The sequence below is a fragment of the Felis catus genome, chromosome A1 (assembly GCF_018350175.1).
Source record: "Felis catus isolate Fca126 chromosome A1, F.catus_Fca126_mat1.0, whole genome shotgun sequence".
NCBI classification, from domain to species: Eukaryota; Metazoa; Chordata; class Mammalia; order Carnivora; family Felidae; genus Felis; species Felis catus.
In genome coordinates, this window is record NC_058368.1 from 134,481,659 (window position 1) to 134,504,936 (window position 23,278).

General features: G+C 38.6%; 2 long non-coding RNA genes across 4 annotated transcripts in view; one reads left to right on the forward strand and one right to left on the reverse strand.

Moving 5' to 3' along the window:
- The window catches only part of LOC123386560, a 183,069-nt gene that overhangs the window by 15,512 nt on the left and 144,279 nt on the right, over window positions 1-23,278 (forward strand). The gene's annotated exons all lie outside the window — the stretch shown is intronic.
- On the reverse strand, window positions 5,328-23,070 carry LOC109501619. The gene is made up of 4 exons (XR_006600602.1): window positions 22,715-23,070; window positions 22,380-22,429; window positions 11,673-11,800; window positions 5,328-5,805 (listed from the first exon to the last, which is right to left on the reverse strand). It is a non-coding gene; the product is annotated as an uncharacterized LOC109501619 (long non-coding RNA).

The following is a 23,278-nucleotide window of genomic DNA, read 5'->3' on the forward strand; positions in this document are numbered from 1 at the left end:
TGACTGAGCCACCCAGGTGCCCCTGCACAACTTCTTACAGACTAGGAAACTGAGGCTTGGAGATGTTAAGTAACATGCCTCAAATCACATAGCTGGCACTTGCTAGAGTGCAGATGTGAGTACCAGGACTGTCTGACCTCACAGCCTTACCCTTTGTCATTGCATTATGTTAGTCACATAGAAAATTAGCAGTTAGTCTCCTCTGGTCCAACCTTTTATAGAATGCACATATGTCCTTGATGTGCACCCAGGACTGGGTCATCTCTGTACTGTAGCCTCCAGTAAGGGTGCAGCACCAGAGAGCCTGGTGTTTCTTAAACTGGGAACACTTCCCACCAAAGCATATACATTCTTATCAGCCATTAGTAGCCAGAAGACTGTCATGGCTGTAGTCTAAACATGCCTCCTTTTCTTTTTCTTTTTTTAAGTTCGTTTATTTTGAGAGACAGAGTGAGCAGGGGAGGGGCAGAGGGCGAGGGGGAGAGAGATTCCGAAGCAGGCTCCACACTATCAACGCAGAGCCCGACACCAGGTTCAAACTCACGAAATGTGAGATCATGACCTGAGTCGAAACCGAGAGTCGGTTGCTCTACTTACTGAGCCACCCAGGTGCCCCAAAACATGCCTTCTTTTCTGGACAGTTATACTTAAAAGGTTGAAAGAGAAATTCTATTTTTGTGCAAAACAAATATAACATGGGATTAGTTGCAACACCGTTCTTTGTTTTAAGGTAAAATACGAGACCTCTACAAATGAGCGCTTGAATTGAACAACTATATGCTGCAAGACTAGAAGCTGCCAGTTCCACCCCCATCCCAGCTGCCATGGCCACCAACACCACTAGGGTTCAAGTTCTTTCTTCTGCCTCTAGAAAGATTTCCAAGCAGAAGTGTGAGAAGAGCCGGTTTAGTGAACTAAGTATATTCTTGGGAACTTGAGTCCAAGGCCCCCACCCTATTGATTCTACTAATCTGCCATCAGCCTAGTGTTGGTCGAGCTCCTTAGCCTCTTAGATTCCCATTCCTTATCCATAAAATGGGAATGACTGTGCCAACTTCGCAGAATTGTTAGAATTAAATGAAATGAGTGCACAGTGTCCAGCACGGCCCTTAACATCATAAATCACCGATAGTCTCCTTCCCACCCTTCCTTGAAATCCATCCCCCTCGGAATTCATTCTCCTGGCATCACAGAGGCTCCCACTTGGGATCTGAGAACAGGCAGGACATTGGGACCCCTAAGTGGCTCAGTTGATAGAGAGTCCAACTCTTGGTTTTGGCTCAGGTCATGATCTCACTTTCTGTGGGATGGAACCCCATATTGGGCTCCACACTGACAGAATAGAGCCTTCTCTCCCTCTCCCTCCTTCCCTCCCTCTCTCTCCCCCTCTCTCTCCCCCTCTCTCTCCCCCTCTCTCTCCCTCTCTCTCCCCCTCTCTCTCCCTCTCTCTCCCCCTCTCTCCCTCTCTCTCCCTCTCTCTCCCCCTCTCTCTCCCTCCTCCCCCACCAGCCCATCTCTCCCCTGCTCATCATGCCCACCTCTCTCTCTCTCTCATAATAAAAAAAATAACGAAAAAGAGCCAGGTGCTTAACCAAATGAGCCACGCAGGTGTCCTGGCACAGATAATTTTTCGTCCTCCACTTACACCACCCTTGATGAGATTCAGTTAATGAACAAATAGCTAGTGGGAGTCTGAAGCGCTGTCTGTATTTTCCCTGCTCACCTCTTTGGCCATGTAGGTTTTCTCACAAGACAGCTGGCCACCGTCCCACCTGTGAGACCTGCCTACTGGCTGTGCACCACAGAGCACCCATCTGTTTGCCTTGCCTCTCTTACTGTCCGCAGGAATCCGTAAGCAAAAGGCATCTTAGGTACCTGAATAGAAACACAAGGAAACCTAAAGCTGCCAGTGGGGTGTGGTGTCTCTAGAAAGATGACTTTATCCTTTTAGTGGTGATTTGTAAATATGTACAGCTGGGACAAAGGAGTAGCTCTTGGAAGCTGGAAACACCACTCCTATTGGGAGCCATTGCAAACTGCTCAGGTTAGTTGTCCAGAGGCTTCCACTTTCTGATTCAGGATATGGGGATCTGTTGGCCATTGTCAGGAGTGTGGAAAGGGGTTTTGCAAGCATGGACCCACACCTCGTTAGCAGGTGCCTCTATCGGAAATTGCATCCAGATGCTGTGAGCTCTCCTTACACTGATAGAGGTGGCACAAGAAACTGTGTCCAGGTGGACCCCAGGCTGTGCTCCTGTCTCACAGCTGATAACACCTCTCTCTCTGAATCCCAAGGGATGGCTTATTGGGGTGGAGTTACAGGGTTGGTGAGTTGAAAACAAAACAAACATATTATTATGCTAATGGAATGTGAGAGGAAGGAGGTGAGTTTGGGAGCTGCCCTATGGGAGTCATTTGACAGCACAGTCACATGTGATACTTAGAGAAAGCATTTCCTTTTTGCTTAAGAAACAGCCAGTTACCCAGGTGGTGACTGGGTAAGGTTTCTCAGCCAGCACCTTTTTGACCTGATGCGGAAGCAAATAACAATGTTGGTCTCTTTGTTTCTTTCAACACCCGCCTAGCTCGCTGCCTGATCTAACTACCTCCTCTGTGTTCTTTTCCTTGGAGCACGGGGTCAGCACCCTTGGACTCCATGGTCAAAATCCAATGTCCTTGATGTCCACAGCTGGAATTGATAGGCCTTTTAGAATACTCCTGCGTGCATTTTGGTTTCTTGGCGTATTATAAATCCAGTAGAACGAACTGTTAAAAAGAAAAAAAAACTGCCCACAAATCCAAGAACCCTGGGAGACAAAGCAAGAGTCTGCCGTCAGCCAAGGCTATTACTTTGTTGCTTATGCTCCCAAAGTCCTCTTCCCTCTGCTTAATGAGCAAAACCTTCAAGACAGCCCTGTGGAAGGAGTGGATGCCACAGTTACCATTACCTTCTTTTTATCCATAAAGTGAAAAGAGAGGGAGTAGAATGCTAGAGTTAGGAGGGCTGCTGCTTGCATTTGGGATTGGAATCCTCAGTCCTCCCGACAAGAGGGTGGACTTAACCTTTTAAGCTTTTTATCTCTAACCCAGCCCCTTATCTCCTGCATGTGGGCTTTTCTCTTAACTGTATCTGCCCACGTTCACCTTCTCTTATTTATACATGTGCTTATTAAATCATACTTTAGAAGAGATGAGAGGCAAAAGGAGGACTTAAGAAGGGTAAATATTCCTATCATAAGTCATTATGTCCTCACCAGCTGGAAAGGAAATAAAGAGACATTTAGAAGGTCTTTTTTTTTTTTTCACATGAGTTGAAAGAATGTCCCTATGTGGCTTGAATGGCAAGAAAAGGAAAATATTCCTCTTTCAATGGGTACTTCCTCTACTTTAAGTTGGCACGAAATGCTTCAATAACAGGTTGTACAGAATGTTACTTCAAAGACCTGGATTTGGGCACCTTGGATACTCTGGCCACAAACTGTATCCAAAAATGATTTAACTTCCCCAGTCAGTGATGTGTACAAATGGCACACACACCACTAACCACACATGCACACAGTGTATGAATTTCCACATTCCCGACTGTTTGTTCCAGCCAGAGAATTTTTGTTTTCACAGCTTAAAAAAAAAAAAAGAAAAGAAAAGAAAATCAAGTTTGTAGAAGCTTATCTATAAAAATGCCAAAGGAAGAATGAAAATCATATGCTTTTAAAGGCAGCGTCTCAAGTACTTTGCTGAAATCTGTGATCTTCCATGCTTTCTGTCCTCAGAGATAACCAGGAATCCTGTAGATGTAGAGGGGAAAGGATGTGATAGGAGAGTCCCTGGTCCTCTCTTTTTTTTTTTTTAATTTTTTTAATGTTTATTTATTTTTGACAGAGAGAGAGAGACACACAGAGCACAAGCAGGGGAGGGGCAGAGAGAGAGGGAGACACAGAATCCGAAGCAGGCTCCAGGCTCTGAGCTGACAGCACAGAGCCCGAAGCGGGGCTCGAACTCATGGGCTGTGAGAGAGTGACCTGAGCCGAAGTCAGGCGCTCAACCAACTGAGCCACCCAGGCGCCCCAGTCCTTGGTCCTTCTTTAGAATGGTTTTGAAGTACCTAAATCTTTAGAACGAAAGGCATTTTCAGCTAGTTCTTATGAGCAGAGCATTTATGCAGCGCATAATAATTTTCTAGATGATTGTTGCTCTATGTTCAGCTGCTGGGATTCTTGGAAAAGAAAGAAGGCATTCCCAGCACAATGAATTCCCTGTTAGCATGACTGAGCCTAGGAAGGAAAATATTTTTTTTTCAGTTTAGTGCATTAATAGACTCACAAAAAGATTTACTGGGGACATGGAGTGGTAGGAAGGTAATAGTCTGCATCACAGTTTTTATTTTGATAAGTCCCTGGTGTGAATTCCCGCGTTTGAGCCAGCTTCTCGACGACAGAATTAACACATTCTCTCCTGTTCTTGTCAAAGCACAATTTGATCAAAATGCAAAGGAAACTTCACTGCCTTTTCTGGAAATTGCTACACATGGGATAAAGTGGGTTTAATGATAAGGTATTTGCCAGCCTTAAGAATTTTCTGTTGATGCTAACTAGGCAGGTCTTATATATGCCACTGCTTAGGAGTCCCTATATTGGGTGAAGTTTAGAAAACCTTTTATTGACCAGTGGGCTATCAAAAACCTGCATCGAGCATTTATCAGAAGCATAACTTAGGAATGCCCTGGATACTAGGGGGTAATTAAGGCTTTCTGTAAATCTTGATCTGAATGGTAAATATTTAACTTGGAGCCTATATATACCATGTGAGCCCTTGTCCTTTTTCATTTGAATGGACATTATGATTATTCAAGGGGAAGATAGAGATTTGAATCCTACCATAGCATAGGAAATGTGATAATTAGAGAAGTATGTCAGCCATATAGGCATCCAGCACTCCTCATTTTTTTTCAGATGAACAGCAGTGTTGACAGGTGTTAAGTCATGACAGGTGTTATTGCCATAACATGAGTGGCAATAATCTCTGCTTGGCAGAGATTAATTAAAGCAGAAATCATGACTTAGCTAAATATGGGAGCACAGAATTGAGAACCACTGATACTACACAAAAGATTCTCCTTTCCTATTGCCTCCAAGGGCATAGTACCACATATTGAGTAGTCTAATTCAGGTCAATAAAACACTCCTATCATGTGATTTTTGAAGGAAGTATTGGGTTTTCAATATCAATATGTCATCTCTTTAAATTATTTCAAATTGTTTTTGGAATAATTTACCCACTGTTGTTCTTATGAATACTGGCAGAGTCCTAAAAAGAACGATTATCCTTCCTCCTTTCAAATAGTCCCTTTTTCATAGTATCTGGCATTCGAGATCAAAACTGAGCACACTGGGAAGTTTGACAATAGAAACAATATTAATAGACAACTGAGAAGAAACATCAACCATCAATATTGGGCCAGACTTTAAAATATGGTTTAAAAAGGAGTGATATTAACAATCAAATGTTTTAAGTAACTCCTCTTTGCCATTGAGCTTGAGCTTAAAGAAATCACCAGAGGTGATTTGTGGTCTTGTGGTCTTCAGAGACTTGCTTTATTGTCTTGGTTTTACAGAAGAGAGCTCAGCTTCAGAAAAGTTAAGTGACTCGCCGAAGGGGCTGGAGAGGAAAGTTGGTCTCCAGTACAGAAGCATTTCTTAAGTGGTTGACTTTCTGCTTCTCTGTTTATCCTTCTCTGAAATCTGTCCTGGGTTTTCCTTGGCGTGATTCCTCTTACCATCTAGGGAATTCCAATTGTTTGAGTGGGAGCTGAAAGACAACATGTCCAACATCTAGTTTTCAGTAGAATTTAGGTACACACATAAACAGGACACATACCCTATCCCCAAATGAGCAGAACTAAAAATGCTTTATGTTGCCATATGATATAAGGTATTATAATCACCACATGTCTTTATTTACCAAGATGCCATCAAATGTAGAACATCACTGATGAAACAACTTCTCAGGGGGAAAAAAAAGTAAATTTTACATTAAATCCATATATCAACAAAAGGCCTTCCATTATAAGCAATGTGAAAATATGAACCTCATATATGTTATATGAAGGAAAATAAGAAATTACTGTTACATTTTCCTACTGAAATATGTATTCTTTTCAAATGTATTTAATTTTCAGAGTGGACAGAAAATCGATAAAATTCTCTGTAATATTATTGCATTTCTGAAAACAAATAACTTTGAAACCTAAGTACATTCCTTGCCTTTAAAAATAAGAAAGCAGAATTTGGTTTATCACCTTTCAGCAGGCAGAGATTTCTTCTAACTCAAAAATGTTATTGTTTTATTAGAATTAAGAAAATAAAAATGTTCCAGTTGACATAACTAATTAGTAAAACACTGGTACCATTACTCTTACCCCAAGAAATAAAGAAATAAAGAAATAAAAAAAGTCAGTGGTCAAATGGAATGGGGCTGGGAGAGAGTAGTTGATAGCAACTGAATCACTTTCTTCAGACCCATTATTTTTAACTCATTTTACATAACTAACAGGCTGTTTTGCTTACTAACCCCTTAAGAATTTTAAGGATTTGCCAAGAGTTGACAGAAATCACCATCAGCCACCAGTGATCGGTTCTGTGATGGGTTCATTTTGATCTTGAAAATACCAGGATTTTATTGATGTAAATTACTGGTAGTCTTTGTAAAATCACATGCAAGCTCAACAAAGAGACTGAAAATAATAATAAAATGTTTAAAAAGGCAACAGAGGGGCGCCTGGGTGGCGCAGTTGGTTGGGCGTCCGACTTCAGCCAGGTCACGATCTCGCGGTCCGTGAGTTCGAGCCCCGCGTCGGGCTCTGGGCTGATGGCTCAGAGCCTGGAGCCTGTTTCCGATTCTGTGTCTCCCTCTCTCTCTGCCCCTCCCCCGTTCATGCTCTGTCTCTCTCTGTCCCAAAAATAAATAAATGTTGAAAAAAAAATTTTAAAAAAAAAAAAAAAAAAAAAAAAAAAAAAAAAAAAATAAAAAGGCAACAGAAGGCCCATAGGTTGCTGAGCTTTTTGAACAAACTGGAGATAAATTTGGGGAAGAACTCATTGTACCCGCTACCTAAAAGGCTTTTGCTTGATAAGCAGGCTTACTGCAAGCCTGAGATGGGAAAAGTGCATGTGCCCCCCCCCCCGTACCCTCTGGGGGTTCAGCCCAGCTAAAATGACAAGTTCTCTACTCTCTATTGAGATATTAAATCTGACCTCAGAATTGCAAACCTGGGGCCCTAGCTTCATATTGGCCATGTTTCCTGGAACAAAATCAAAGAGTCATTCGGTTCTAGTTTGAAGCTTAATAGCATGCTGACAACATTCAGATCCTGTTCACTACTGAGAAAGACTGTGGTAGGGTAGATGGGGAGCAAAATGAAAAAAGAAAGAAGACAACTTTGCCCCATCCTGGTGCCTACGTGGTATAACCAAGCATATGGAAAGCTGGAATTCTCACTAGCCAAAACAGAAAAAGAGAGAAAAATATGATACCATCAGAATAAACCCGATCTTCTCATGGTAGAAAATGCTTTTCGTTTTGTTTTGCAGGGTTTGAGCAAAGTCTGTTAAAGGGAGAGGCCTTGGGCATATTTGTTCAAAGTGCTACGAGCCAGAGAAACTTTGTGCAAGATAGATCAGTAGTTTCTGGCTTAAAAATGGCTGGAAAGGTCCAGGTTTTAGCAGAGCTTCAAAGCAAAAGAATGATTTAGTGATCCAGCCTGACAGGGGAATGTAGAAGTTTGTCTTCTAGTGATTCATCACTTACTCACGGGGAAATTGGGACCATTTTCTTAGTCTTCTTGGGACTGTATTTGTTATTTTTCTTTTTTGGCAAATGACTTGCAGTGGCTCCTACAGGGGAAGTGTAGAAGATGAGAGGTAAGGAGTCCTCTGGTCTTGACCCCTTTCTGTCATGACCCGTAGACGACTTGGTGACTGACTGTTTCTGAGCCTCAGTTTTATTGTAGATCAAAGGAGGGATCTAAATACACTCTCTTTAAGTTTCTCTGCTGTTCTAAAGGCCCGGTTCTTTGACTTATTAACCCTTACGTTAATTGCCTGCTTACCGACCTCTTTATCCTCTTTTGTAGAGACCAGTCAAGTTTTACCCTTCTTCTTAGCAATACGCTCCAAATTCTCCTACCTCTCTTCCTGGGGACCATTTCTCTATACTTTAATAGCTTCCACTGCTTTTCTCCGCACTTGGCCACCATTATGTCTCTGGGGAAGGCAGCGACCTTGAAGAGTGGGCTCAAATAAAAGCTTGACTAATGCTGAGGTAAGAGAAGCACCCAGGGTGGCCATCTCTGCGTTTTGCAACCCGAAGCACCTGACAATGTGGGTAGGTGTCTGCAAGGGGGGAGAGAGCTGGGTTGCAGAGAGCAGACGTGGTCCAGGCTGGTTGAGCCACCATGGGTCCCTGCCCTTGCTCAGGTGACATCCCCTGTTTTCAGTTCACCACCTCCTTCAGCTGAAGAAAAGGATTGGGTTACCTGGTGGAGCCTGCTTCCGGCTCCAAGATAAGTTCTTCTGGGACTATCACATCTTCCAGGGCTGTGCTCGCACCAAGCAATTCTGACAGCATTTCATATTTATGTAGGGATTTTAATTTCTTCCTTTAATACAGTATGAAGAATTGACTCCTTGTGAAAGCCATTTTAGAGGTGTCCTGCTTTATTTAAAAAAAATGGTAACTTGTGTTTAAATCTTAGTCTCCAGAGGAGAGCCACAGACATCTAGTTTGCTTACCAGGCTCCCTCTTCCATTACCAGATCATGAATAAAGAGGTTAATAAGTAACATCAGGCTAACATTATACTTGGTAGAATTTAGTATGTATACCCAGGCTCATATTGACTCACTGATAAGTGCAGATTTGATTGAGTTTTAGGAAAATAGATTCTGGGGGGTTGGCGGGGGGCGGGGGCGGTCACGGGAATAGTATTATTGGGTGGTGAGAATTAGCCAGACTGAATCAGTAAAAAATCTGAATGGGGAAAAAAAGGTTTTTCAGTATTTATTTGTATTTCCTGGGAATAATAATAAATATTATTATCTGCTCTGTCAGACACTGTTATAACATCTAATTTAACAATGGCTGTGTTAGGATAGGTGACTAGAAACATGCCAAGTGAGAAGACTCCCTAACCATATTCTCATAGACAAACGAATGTTCTGGAGCCTCCTTCGTATACTTTGTCTTTGCCTGGGCTTAAAACCCCATGGGCCTGCAATACGTGAGTGAGGAGAGCCGAGAGCTGGGTGTGAGGTGTAGGGAATGGAGCAGACTGCAGACCGCTGAAGAGCACATTCTAGTTGATTGTCACTTGATGAAACGGGGGTAGGTTTTACCTGATCGTGTGACGTTTTCTTCCACGAAATCCAGAAATCTCAATAGGTATATCATATCCCCTCTTGTGTGTAAAGTGCTAGCCAGGCCAAACACAATACATCTGAGAGACAGATGTGCTTTCCTGCTCTCCAGTTCATGACCTTTGCTCTCTGCTGTTTGTTTGCACATGTCACGCGTACTACTGTCTTCTCACAGGTAATCTCCTAGTGTGTAGACAGGAAGTCCCCAGCTTTGGAATGCCTGACGTATTACAGATGATCAGTCAGAATGGCCACTCCGACCTGGGACCCATTTCCGTTCTGTGAGACTCTGCTTCCGCTGCCAGTAGAGCAGTGCGTTGCACTATCAAGCGTTGCGGCTGTTATTTCCTCCTTACCATCGTTTTCCCTCTATTTTACCCCATTACCCTACAATGGCAGAGGGTCAACAGGCTGTCCTTGAAGCTATAGATCCTTCATGTGTGGATGGCTTCCTACAGCTAAGGACCTTAGCCATCAATGCCGTTTGTCAGGGACTGCTAAGCAGCTTGATCGTCCCCTTTCCTCCCTCTTCCCCAAGATTTTACTTCCCAAGCTGATTTACGGAAGACTTGAATTCCCTTCTAAATCTTGCAAGACCTTTGCCTCAATCCCTTTGCCTGCTGCCTAGGATCCTCATTCAAGAACAGTAAACTCCCATTTCCTCCTGCTTGGGACTCTCTGTGTGGTTTCCTTACCCACTGAGGCAGAGAAGTCAAGGTGCATTACGGCCACTGAAAGGGTAGTAGGTAGAAATGAGAATGGTGTAGACTCCTCTCTCTGTAACTAACGTCTAGTGCAAAATTACTCCATAGCCACAATATTACACTAGGAAGGTTGGTTCTCAAGTGCCACTGTGTGCATCCCATCCTGAAGCTGGATGAGAAATGATTAGTTTTTTTCTGTCCAAGCATCCATCAAAGGGCAGAGGCTGTGTAATCCTCTCATTTCCCCCCAAACTCCTCCCCCGCTGTGTTTTTTTAGATGTAAGGCTTATCATAAAAGTTTTGAGCGTTTCTAATTCTCCTTGCTGTATTTATCTAAATTTGAAAACGTCTTAGATTATTTATATGCATAAAAATAGTCACTTCTAAAATATGAGTCACAGTTATTCTGGTCCTTCAGTATATTCTGTATGCTATTTTATATACTTGGCAATATATAGACACCAGACTGAGAACCACAGAATGATGTTATGGGTTAATCTAGACTTTATAGAGAGACATAAACAAAAATCTAATAATTTTCACATGTTATATTATTTCCATGGAGGGATTTTATTACAAATGGCCAATCTTCAACATTGATTGTTTCAATAAATATTGGTTCAAAAGGCAAAGGAAGTCAGTCTTTACTGAGAGCTAAGAATGTGCTATGTACTTTAAGTGTTTTACCTCTTTCAAACTTCAAAGGTTCTTCTATGTATCCATCATTTTACAGATGAGAACCCAGAAGCCTAGCATGGGAATGGCCAAACCAATAAAGAGAGCACTGGTCAAGAGCTAGCAGAAAGAAGCAGTAGAACCAGATCCTGAAAGGGGATATGGGGCTGGGGGGGGGGGGTGGGGAGGGGGGTGGCTGTCCCTCTTAGAATTAATGTTGTTATCTCTAAGGAAGGCAGACATAATAGAGGATAATTATGGTGGTTCATTTTATGTGTCAACTTGACCAGATCACAGAATACCCAGATGTTTGGTTCGGCATTCTTTCTCTGTGTCTGTGAGGGTATTTCTGGAAGAGATTAGCATTTGAATCTGGAGACAGTGGAGTGCATGGCCATCCCCAGTGTGGGTGGGCATCACCCAATTCATTGGGACATCAATAGGACAAAAAAGCAAAGGAAAGAAGGATTCACAGCTTCCTGCCTTCCTACTTAAGCTGAGGGAAGTCAGCCTCTCTCTGCCCTCAGGCTGGGATTTAGACCATCAGCTCCCTTTTAGGTCTTCAAATCCTGCCTTGAGTCGCACCATTGACTTTCCTGGGTCTCCAAGCTTGCAGATGGTAGACTGTGGGGCTTTTTCAGTCCCCACAATCTGTGATCCAATTTCTCAAATAATCAATCTCTTTCTGTTCTGTTATTACTTCTGTTTCTCTGGAGAACTCTGACTAATAGAAAAGTACAAATGTTCCCAAGCAAAAAATAAGGTTCAGTAAAAATGAAAGCAGAGAGTTTTGAAAAATCTGAGCTTAGAAAATATAAAGAGGCATTGTTGTGGAGATAAGTAAAGGACATATAAATGAGAAGTGAAGTGAAAGAATGTCTTACCTTTAAAATGTGCTCTTTTTCAGCTTTTTTATTACACACGTAATCAAAAATAATGAGAACAAAAATCCCAAAGCATTTTTCTTTTAAGACTGTTCATTCTTCAAGTGTGCTATAAAATCCAATAGTTTCTAAAGAAAAAAAATGAATGATTATGGAAATGTAGGAGTTGGTTTTTAATTGCATTTATTAAACTAGATTTGTCTTCTCGTGTACCCATAGACTTTTTATTACTGGGTGGAAAGAACATGAACATTTTGAAGCTTCCATCTAGAACATAACTGGCTAAAGCAAAGCACTGCACATCGTCTCTGAGGCCGTCATTGCAGTGGTGAGCCTCTGATGTATGTGCAGTCATTTTTTTAAAGTTATTTATTTTTTTGTTTATTTATTTATTGAGAGAGAGAGAGGGAGGGAGGGGGAGAGACCACACACAGGGAAGGGGCAGAGAGGGAAAATCCCAAGCGGGCTTCATGCTGTCAGTGCAGAGACCCATATGGGACTCAATTCCATGACTGTGGGATCGTGACCTGAGCTGAAACCAAGAGTCTGATGCTTAACCGACTGAGCCACCCAGGTGCAGTGATTTTTAAAACAGTTATATTGAAGCATAATTTACTATCATATTTACTCAGGAGCACCTGGGTGGCTCAGTCGGTTAGGCGTCCAACTTCAGCTCAGGTCATGATCTCCAGGTTTTTGAGTTCAAGCCCTGCGTCGGGCTCTGTGCTGACAGCTCGCAGCCTGAAGCCTGCTTTGATTTCTGTGTCTCCCTCTTTCTCTGCCCCTTTCCCCCGCACACACTCTGTCTCTGTCTCTGTAAAAAAATAAACATTAAAAAAAACATTTTAGGGGCGCCTGGGTGGCTCAGTCGGTTGAGCATCCGACTTCGGCTCAGGTCACGATCTCGTGGCTCATGAGTTCAAGCCCCGTGTCGGGCTCTGTGCTGACAGCTCGGAGCCTGGAGCCTGCTTCATATTCTGGGTCTCCCTCTCTCTCTATCTGCCCTTTCCTGCTCATGCTGTCTCTCTCTGTCTCTCAAAAATAAATAAAATAAACATTAAAAAAAATTTAAAAAAACATTTTTAAAAATTTCACTCATCATATAGGTATAATTCAGTAATTCTTAGTAAATGTGTAAGAAGTTGTGCAACAGACCCTCCAATCCAGTGTTTGAACATTTCTGGTGAGGTGCCTGGGTGGCTCAGTTGGTAAAGTGTCCAACTTCTGCCCAGGTCATTATCTGGCAGTTCATGAATTTGAGCCCCACATCAGGCTGCCTGCTGTCAGCACAGAGCTTGCTTCAGATCCTCTGTTCCCCTCTCTCTGTGCCCCTCCCCTGCTTGTGCGCGCGCGCTCTCTCTCTCTCTCTCTCTCTCTCAAAATAAATGATCATTAATTTTTTTTTTTAAATAATAGAAAAAAAAGAACACTTCTGCTAACCCAGAAAGTTCACTCATGCCCATTTTCGGGCACTCCCAGCTTGCATCCCCTGCCTCAGGTAACCACTGACTCTCTCTATAACATTTGCATTTTCTAGAAGTTTAATTTAAATGGAATACTGCAGTATGAGCCTTTAGAGTCTGAGTCTTTACCTTGCATCATTATCTTGGGATTTGTCAATGTTTAGCATGTATCAATGGTTCATTTCTTTCTGTCAGTAAAGAGTATTACTTTGTTTCTGTATTTTGTTCCTGGGTTTGGTTAGCCTCCAGTTTTGGGCGACTATAATAAAGCTTGGGTAAACATTTATGTGTAGGGTTTTAGATGGATATTATGTGTTTATTTCTCATGGCTAGATGCTTAGGGAATGGAATGGCTGGGGTATATTATAAATATACCTTAAATTCTAAGAAACTGTCAAACTTTTTAAAAGCAGCTCCAATAATTTGTATTCCCACGTGGAACATATAAGGCAGGGTTCCTGCTTCTTCAGATCCTCCCCAACAATTGGTATTGTCATTTATTTTTTATTATATCTAGTCCAGTGTGTATACATTGGCCTCTAGCTGAAGTTTTAATTTGCATTTCTCTACCCACTAATGATGTTAACCATGTTTTTATGTTCCATTTACCCATCCATATGCCATTGGTGAAGTATCTTTAAATCTTTTGGCTCCTTTACAATCAGACTGCCTACTTATGGAATAGTGAGAGTGTTTTTAAATTCCGGAGACAAGTCATTTATCACGTATATGTCTTTGAAGTGTGTGCCTTGTTGGTGTTTTTCATTTTTTCAGTGATTTTTTTTTTTAAGGCAAGTTGTTTTTTTTTTCTTTAATTTTGAAGAAGTCCAGTTAATCAGTTTTTCTTCTTAAAGCTTTTTGGTGTCCTATGATATAATATGATAACAGATTTTCTCCTGTTTTCTTCTAAAGTTGTATAGTCTTTCTTTTTACTTAAGTCTGTGATCCATTTAAAGTCATTTTTTGTGTGGGATGTGAGATAAAAATGTAAGTCCACTGTCTCTGTCTGTCTCTCTCTGTGTCTCTCTCTCTCTCTCTCTCTCTTTTTTTTTTTTTTTTTTTTTTTTTGCATATGGATATTCAATGCTCCTGTAACCATTACTGAAAAAAAAAAAAACTGTCCTTTAGTCATCGAATTACTTTGGACCCTTTTAGTGAAAATCAATTGACCATAAATACAAGGCTTCATTTCTAAAATTTCAATTGTATTCTTTTGATCTGTATGTCTGTCCTTACCCCAATACTGTACTGTCATGACTGGTGCAACTAACCTTACGAAGTTTTGAAATCAGGAAGTAAAAGTCCTCTACATTTGCTGTTATTGTTTTTGTTTTGTTTTGTTTTTTTCCAAATTTGTTTGGCTACGCTAAGCCCTTTACATTTCCCTATAAATTTTAGGAGCTTCATGTTAATTTCTACAAAAGAAAATATAAAAGCCTCCTGAAATTTTGGGGCATCTGGGTGGCTTAGTCGGTTAAGCATCTGACTTCAGCTCGGGTCATGATCTCACGGTTTGTGAGTTCATGCCCCGCGTAGGGCTCTGGGCTGACAGCTCAGAGCCTGGAGCCTGCTTCAGATTCTGTGTCTCCCTTCTCTCTCTGCCCCTCCCCTGCTCACACCCTGTCTCCCTCTCTCAAAAATGAATAAACTTAAAAAACAATTTAAAGAAAGCCTGCTGAAATTTTGATAAAGATTTCTTTGAAGTTACAGATTAATTTGGGAAGAATGGCCACCTTAATATTGAGTCTCCAATACATTAACATTAAATGACTCTTCATTTACATTTAAGATGTTGTCAACTGTCTAGAATATCAAGGACAGGGTGGATTAGAAATGCTAAGAGTAGACGTCCTTGCATTGCTCCTCATTTTAGGAGGAAAGCATTCCTACATTACTATTTTTTACTATTTTACTATTTTACTATTAAGCATGATAACAGTTGTCAGGAAGTTTTTTTGTTTTGTTTTTTAAGATGTCTTTTATCAAGCTGAGGTTTCTTTTTATTTTTAATTTGTGGGGAGATTTTATCATGAATGGGTTTTTGGTTGGGTCAAATGCCTTTTCTGCCTCACTTAAGTGGATAATGTGGTTTCTTCCTTTATGAATATGATGTATTGAATTATATGATTTTAAGGTATTAAACCAGATTTGTATTGTTGAAATAAATCTAATTAGGTCATGGTGTAAAACTTTTTTTATGTATTTTGGGACTTGGTATGTTAATATTTTGTGAAGAATTTTTACTCAAGGATCTTGCTGTGTGGTATTCTGTCTTTCTGAAAAAAAGTCTGAGTAGGATTTGTATTATTTCTTAATTTGTGTTTTTTTACTTAATAAAACTTGCCAGTGAAGACATTTAGGCCTCAAATTTTCACTGTGGGAAGATCTTTCATTACTAATTCAATTTCTTTACTTGATATGGGTCTATTCAAATTTTCTGTTTCTTCTTGAGTTACTTTTGATTATTTAGGTCTTTTTATGAAATTGTTCCTTTAATATACGTCATCAAATTTGAGATTGTTTTTCATATTTCTTTATAATCATTTTGATTTCTTTTAGTTTAGCATTATAGTTTCCTCTCATATTACTGATTTTGATAATTTATATCTTTTCTCATAATTTCTTGGTGAATCTAGCTAATGATTTGTCACTTTGGTTGATTTTTGTTTTTAAAAAGCCAGTGTATGGTTTAATTGATTTTTTTCTACTGCTTTTTTTTTTAATTTTTAAAAAGAAATTTTTTTTGATGTTTATTTATTTTTGAGAGAGAGAGTGTGAGTAGGGGAAGTGCAGAGAGAGACACAGAATCCGAAGCAGGCTCCAGGCTCTGAGCTGTCAGCACAGAGCCCGAAGTGGGGCTCGAACTCATGGACCATGAGATCATGACCTGAGCTGAAGTCGGACACTCAACTAACTGAGCCACCCAGGTGCCCCAATTTTTCTCTACTGCTTTCTATTTTCTATTTGATTTATTTCTGTTCTGATTTTTACTACAGTAAAACCTTGGTTTGTGAGCACAATTCATTCCAGAAACATGCTTATAATCCAAAGCACTCATATGTCAAAGCAAATTTCAAGAACCATTGGCTCAGATGTGGTCTGGTCATGTCACATTCGGCATCACATACTATTTGTATTACAAGACATCACTCTCGTTTATCAAGTTAGAATTTATTAGAACTGTGTGCTCATCTTGCAGAATCCTTGCAGAACAAGTTATCACAATCCAAGTTTTTACTGTATTTCCTTCCTTCTGCTTGCTATGAGTTTAATTTGTTCTTCCTTTACTAGTTTCTCTGGGCTGGAGTTTAAAACTATAAATTTATCTCTAGACACTGCTTTTATTGCATTTCATACATTCTGATAGATGTCTTCTTTTCAATTTCATTTGGTCCAAGTTTGTGATTTCTTCTTAATCCATAAGCTATTGAGAAATGTGTTAGCTTCCAAATATTTGGGCGTTTCCCAAATTTTCTTTGTTGTTAAGAGCTAATTTAATTCTACTGTGATTGTAGTATATACTTTGTATGATTTCAACGCTTCTCAATTTATGAGACTGGTTGTAGTGCCTAGCCTATGGCTTAATGTTGTATTTAGCATGTTCTGTGTATGCTTGAAAAGAAAATACATTATTTTGTTGGGTAGACTGTTCTTTAAATGTCAATTAATCAAGTTGGCTAATAGTCTTGTTCAGCTCTTCTATATTCTTAGTAATTTTTTGTCTAGTTTTTCTATCACTTATTGAGAAAAGTTATTGAAATTTCAAACTATGTACATTTCTTCTTTAAATTCTGTTTTTTGGGGGCTCCTGGGTCGCTCAGTAGGTTAAGTGTCTGACTTTGGCTTAGGTCATGATCCTGCGGTTCATCAATTCAAGCCCTGTATTGGGCTCTGTGCTGACAGCTCGAGCCTGGAGCCTACTTTGGATTCTGTGTTTCCCTCTCTCTCTGCCCCTCCCCCACTCATGCTCTGGTTCTCTCTCTCTCAAAAATTTGAAAAAAACCTAAAATTTTTTAGAATTCTGTCTTTTTTTCTTCATGTATTTTAGGGCTCTAATTTTAGATGCATATATATTTATAATTGTTGTATCTTTCTTATGTATTGACATTCTTATCATGAAATATCTTTTTTCCTAGTAATATTTCTGGTCTTAAAGAGTGTTTGGGTTGATATTAATATAGCTACTCCAACTGTCTTATGGTTACTATTTGCATAATGTATATTGTCTTATCCTTTTACTTTCACACTATCTGTATCTTTGAATCTAAGGTGTAGACAGAATACAGTTGGATCTTACTTTTCTCCATTTTGATAATCTTTTGATTGCACTGTTTAGTCCATTCACATTTAGTGTAAATCAAGTTGGATGTACATGGCCATTCTTCTAGATGTTTTTTGTATTGTCGTATGTTCTTGTTTCTCTCTTTCTCCTTTACTACCCTCTTTTGTGTTAAACAAATACTTATTAGAGTATCATTTACATTCCTCTGTTGACTTTTAACCATATGGTTTTAAAGTTACTTATTAGTGGTTGCTCTAGGGATTAAAATATGCTTCTTATTTATCACAATCTATGTCTGGTTAATTATGACTTGATTGCAGTAACCATTAACAATCTTGCCCTGATATAACACAGTTCTCCCTCCCACTTTGTGTTATTATCATTATCATTCGTATTACATCTATATATAATATAAAGTCAACACTGTGGGACATAATTATTGCTTTGTATAGTTTTACAATCTTAAATTATAAAAAAAGAAAAATGTATTTGCATTCTTTTACATTTTAACACATACTTAGCATTCCCAGTGCTCTCCATTTTTCCCTTGTGGATTCATGTTACCCTCTGGTATCATTTTCTTTCAACCTGAAGAAGTTTCTCTAGTGTTTCTTAGAAAGCAGGTCTGCTAACAACATATTATCTCAGTCTTTGTATGTTTGGAAATGTCTTTTTTTTTCTTTTTTGCCTTCATTTTTGAAGGCTGGTTTTGTTGAATATAGAATTCATGGTTGACAGGTTTTTCCTTTCATCATGTAAAATATGTTGCACAGTCTTCCAATCTAATGAGAAGACAGGTATTAACTGTTACTTACTGTTCTTTACCTATATGTTAAAAATTGTTTTTCTCTTGTCATTTAATATTTTTTCTTCGTGTTTCAGCAGTTCGACTATGATGTATCTAGACATTAATCTCTTGGTATTTATGCTACCTGGAGTTCCCTGGCCTTGGATCTGTAGATTAGTGTTTTTCATGAAATATTTTTTCTAACTATTTTCCTTTCTTTTCTCCTGGTCAGATATCTTTTACACATATGTCAGTGTGCTTGATGGCTCACAGGTCTGTGATATTCTGTCCATTACTCCTTGATCTTTATTCTCTACTTTCTTCATATTAAATAATCTCGATTGCTCTATCTTGGTGTTCCCAGATCCATTCTTCTACAGTCTTAAATCTTCTATTGATCTTGTCTAATATATTTTAAGTTACACTTTTCACCTTGAGAATTATCATTTTTGTTTACAGTTTCTATATGTCTATTAAGATCCTCCATTTGTTGTTTTTAAAATAAGCTCTTTATTTTGGCAAAGTTTCACCCATGCAGATACATTGTTAGAATATTGGAGAGTTCCCATATACCCCACATCCAGTTTCCCCTATTGTTAACATATTCTATTTGTCATACCTGAGCCAATATTGGCACATTATTATTAATTGAAATCTTTATTTACTTAGATTTCCTTAGTTTTTACTGAAAAGTCCTTTCTCTGTTCCAGGTGTCATCCAGGAAATCACATTATCTTAAGTTTTCATATCTTCTTAGACTGTTCTAGACCATGATAGACATTCAGCCTTTTGAGTTTTAGATGATCTTGAGAGTTATAAGGAATACTACTTGGTATATTGTAGATCATCCTTTAATTTGAATTTGTTCCTATGTTTTTCTCATGATTAGACTGAAATTATGGGCTTTTTAAAGGAGGATAATAGAGTAAAGTGTTATTGTTATCACATCATATCAAGGGTCCATAGTATTAACATAATATATCACTGATTATATTAATCTTTATCACTTGGCTTTGGGAGTGTGTATCATTTCGCTAGTGAGAAGTTACTCTTTTCCAACTTTATATACTATGCTCTTCAGAAGTAAGTGACTATCCATATCCTACACTTACAGTGGGGAGCTAACCTCTATCTCCTTGAGGTGAGAATATCTATGTAAATTATTTGAAATTCTTCTGTGTGGGAGATTTGTTCACTTTGTCCAATTTTTTATTCAATAGTATATTTGTATATATATGGAAATAGGTTATTACTTTATACATTGAGCGATAATCCAATACTATATTATTGAGCAGAGCTTATAATTCCTGAACACAAATGGTATCAGATAGAAATCTGGCCCTGTAAGAAGACATGAAGAATACCGGGACATTTAAAAATCACTTATATCATTATATACCATTAATATTTTTTAAGACTATTGACTAAATTACTTTAAAGAAGTATCAGTTTTGTAGCATGTATGAAAATAAAATACATGACAAAGAACACAAAGGATGGGTGGACTATAGTCTGAAGTATATTGTAGAAAGGTTTTTATGTTATTTGTGGAGTAATTGAAGATTAAAAAATTTTTTTTAAGTTTACTTATTTTGAGAGGTAGAGCTAGCAAGGGAGGGGCAGAGAGAGAGAATCCCAAGCAGCCTCCATGCTGTCAGAACAGAGCTAGATGCAGGGCTCAAACTCAAGAACCGTGAGATCAGGACCTGAGCTGAAATCAAGAGCCAGACACTTAACCGGCTGAGCCACCCAGGTGCCCCAGTAATTGAACATTTTTGAAGATGGACTCTGACAAGTTAAAGATACATAATGAAATATTTGTAGTAGCCACAGAAAAGTCAGTACAAGGAGGTGTAGCAAATGACCAGTAGAGAAGATAAAATGAAATGCTTACAATGGTTTATCACCCACCCAAAACTACATTTCCAATGGAATGGCTAGCCTAAAAAAATGACAACACCTAATTTTGAAGAGGAATTGGAATAACAGGATTTCTCCTACATGGTCCGTGGTAGTATAAAATGTATAGCCATCTTGGAAAACGGTGTGGCAGTACCTTAAAAAGGTAAATGAAAATCTTGTGTGACTCCATAATTCCAGGCCTACCTTTTTGTCCCTCACTGCCCCCAAAGAAAATACATACATGAAAAGCATTATTAAAGAATGTTTATATCAGCTTTATTCAGAACTACCCTAAATGTCCATTCCAAAGAGATTAGATAAACACATGAGGTATGTTCATTCAGTGGAATACTAAAAAAAAAAAAAAGAAAAAAAAAGAAAACTAATAACACAGCATCATGAATGCTTTTAAAAACATAATGTGAAGTAAAATCAGTCAGACACAAAAAAGTACATATTATGTGATTCTTTTGGTATGAAGTTCTAGAATATACCATGTTCATCTACTGTAATAGAAATATTATCAGTTGTTGCTTCTAATGGGGAAGATAATTTACTAGGAAGGGTTCTATGAAAATGTTTTCTTTTTTTTTTCAAAGTGGTCATAACCAGTGTATTATTTGTCAAAAGTAACCAAATGTTTACGATGTATTCATTTAAGATACATGTGTTAGTAAATTTTACCTTAATATAATACTAAATTAATTAAAGGACTTCAGGTAACTGAAGTCAGTGGGACCAGTTTGTAGGCTGTTGACTATTTTGGTTAAAAGTGAAGACTTTCTGAAATAAGACAAAGGTCTTAGTAACTGAGGAGAAAAGAATAGGTTCAGAGATATTAAGACTAGATAATCTTTAAGAATTGGTGACCAATTATGGAGAAAAGTAATACAGAGAAAAGAGTAATAGAAGCCTTCCAGGCTTTCAGATTGAGTAACTAGGTAGGCCATAATACCATTTTCCAAGAATGGAAGATCAGAAAGAATAAATTTAGGAAAAAAAATGAGCTCCAACTTTGTTATCTTGAATTTAGATGCTATCCAGTTAGAGATACTTAATATCAATTAGATCTAGATTTTGGGTGACAGAGTTGGGCTAGATTAGTAAATTTGGGATTTGAAGGTTTGAAATGAATTATCATTTGTGCTTCCTTTGTAATGTGTTTTTTAAAAATTCTGCTATAATTTACCATGTTTCTTCATGCTGTGGATATTTTTATGCCATAATATCAAGCAGAAACAGATTTTTTACCTATCTAAGTTTAAGGAAGAATATCTAGAAAAGACTCACCTGAGAGCTAGAATCATAAGGGAAGGGATTCCTTATGTATGTAATTTATTTTCATAATGAATTTACTCATTATTTTATTACTGTAAAATGAAAAATGTTCAGTGTAGAATATTATGGAAACACAGAAAACTTTAAAGGAAAACAACCCACCTATATTCTGACTACTTAATTTAAACCATTTTAATATTTGTTACACGTTCTAAACTTTTTCTGTAGAATATCTATATGTACGAATGGGTATATTTATAAGTTATATTTTTCGTGATATAAACATACTCTATCATATTGTAAATATTATACCAAATCAATTAATTTTATCTACATATTTTAAAAATATTTTTTAGGGGCGCCTGGGTGGCGCAGTCGGTTGAGCGTCCGACTTCAGCCAGGTCACGATCTCGCGGTCCGTGAGTTCGAGCCCCCCGTCGGGCTCTGGGCTGATGGCTCAGAGCCTGGAGCCTGTTTCCGATTCTGTGTCTCCCTCTCTCTCTGCCCCTCCCCCGTTCATGCTCTGTCTCTCTCTGTCCCAAAAATAAATAAACGTTGAAAAAAAAAATTAAAAAAAAAAAATAAAAATAAATAAAAAATAAAAATATTTTTTAATGTTCTTTTTTGAAAGAGTGAGTAAGCATGAGCAGGGGAGGAGCAGAGAGAGAGGGAGACACAGAACCCGAAGCGGGCTCCAGGCTCTGAGCTGTCAGCACAGAGCCTGACGCGGGACTCAAACCCACGAACTGTGAGATCATGACCTGAGCTGAGGTCGGAGGTTTAACCGAGTGAGCCACCCAGGTGCCCCTCTACATATTTTAATGGCTACACAGTACTGTTAATTTTCTATAGATACACAAAATAGTTAGCAAATAACCAATTGCTGGCAATTGAGATAGAATTTCTCATTTAAAAAATAACTTTTTTGTCCATGTATTCAATTATATCCTTAGGCTAAGCATCTGGAATTTCAATTAATGAATGAAAATACTTACACAGAAAGTTTACTTTCAGTAATGGCATGATGTTGTTGGCTGATCCCTCTCTGAGAAAAAAAGAATAAAATATGACAGGATTATTTAAGACAAATTTTTTAGGGCACTGGAAAATGACCAAAAGTAGATAAGTCTTTGAATAGTATTTACTTCTGGAAAAATTACCACCACATTGGGTAAGAATGGCTATTAGCGGCCTTGTTTCCCGGGGAAATTTTGATCCCACCTCACCACAGCATGAGTGTTAAACATCTACAGTTTTACCAGGCAGAGGTGGCAGCTTAAGGAAAGATGGCGGAGAAACTTGAAGTTTAAGATTTGAAAGAGAAGGGCACCTGGGTGGCTTGGTTCGGTTAAGCATGGGGCTCTTAATCTCATCTCAGGTCATGAATCGTGATGGGTGAACTTGAACCCAGTGTCAGGCTTTGAGCTGACAGCATGAAGCCTGCTTGGGATTCTCTCTCTCTCCTTCTCTCTTGGCTCCTCCTCTGCTGGCACGTGCTCTCTCTCTCTCTCTCTCTCAAAATAAATAAATTTTAAAAAACAAAATATTTAGAAGAAAGATAGAGGCAGAGAAGACCAGAATAAATTAATTCTTCTTACATTCTTGCATGTCTGTTATACTATATATAGTGTATATACAGTGTATATCTACTGTATATATACATATATACACTATATGCATACAGTAGATATACATATATACACTACATGCATACAGTAGATATACATATATACCCTATATGCATATAGTAGATATACATATATACTGTAAATATGCAGTGTATATATACATGTACATATATAGTGTATATATAGTTTATATAGTATATATGTATGTATATATAGTGTATATATGTGTATATATAGTATATATGTGTGTAGTGAATATATATGTA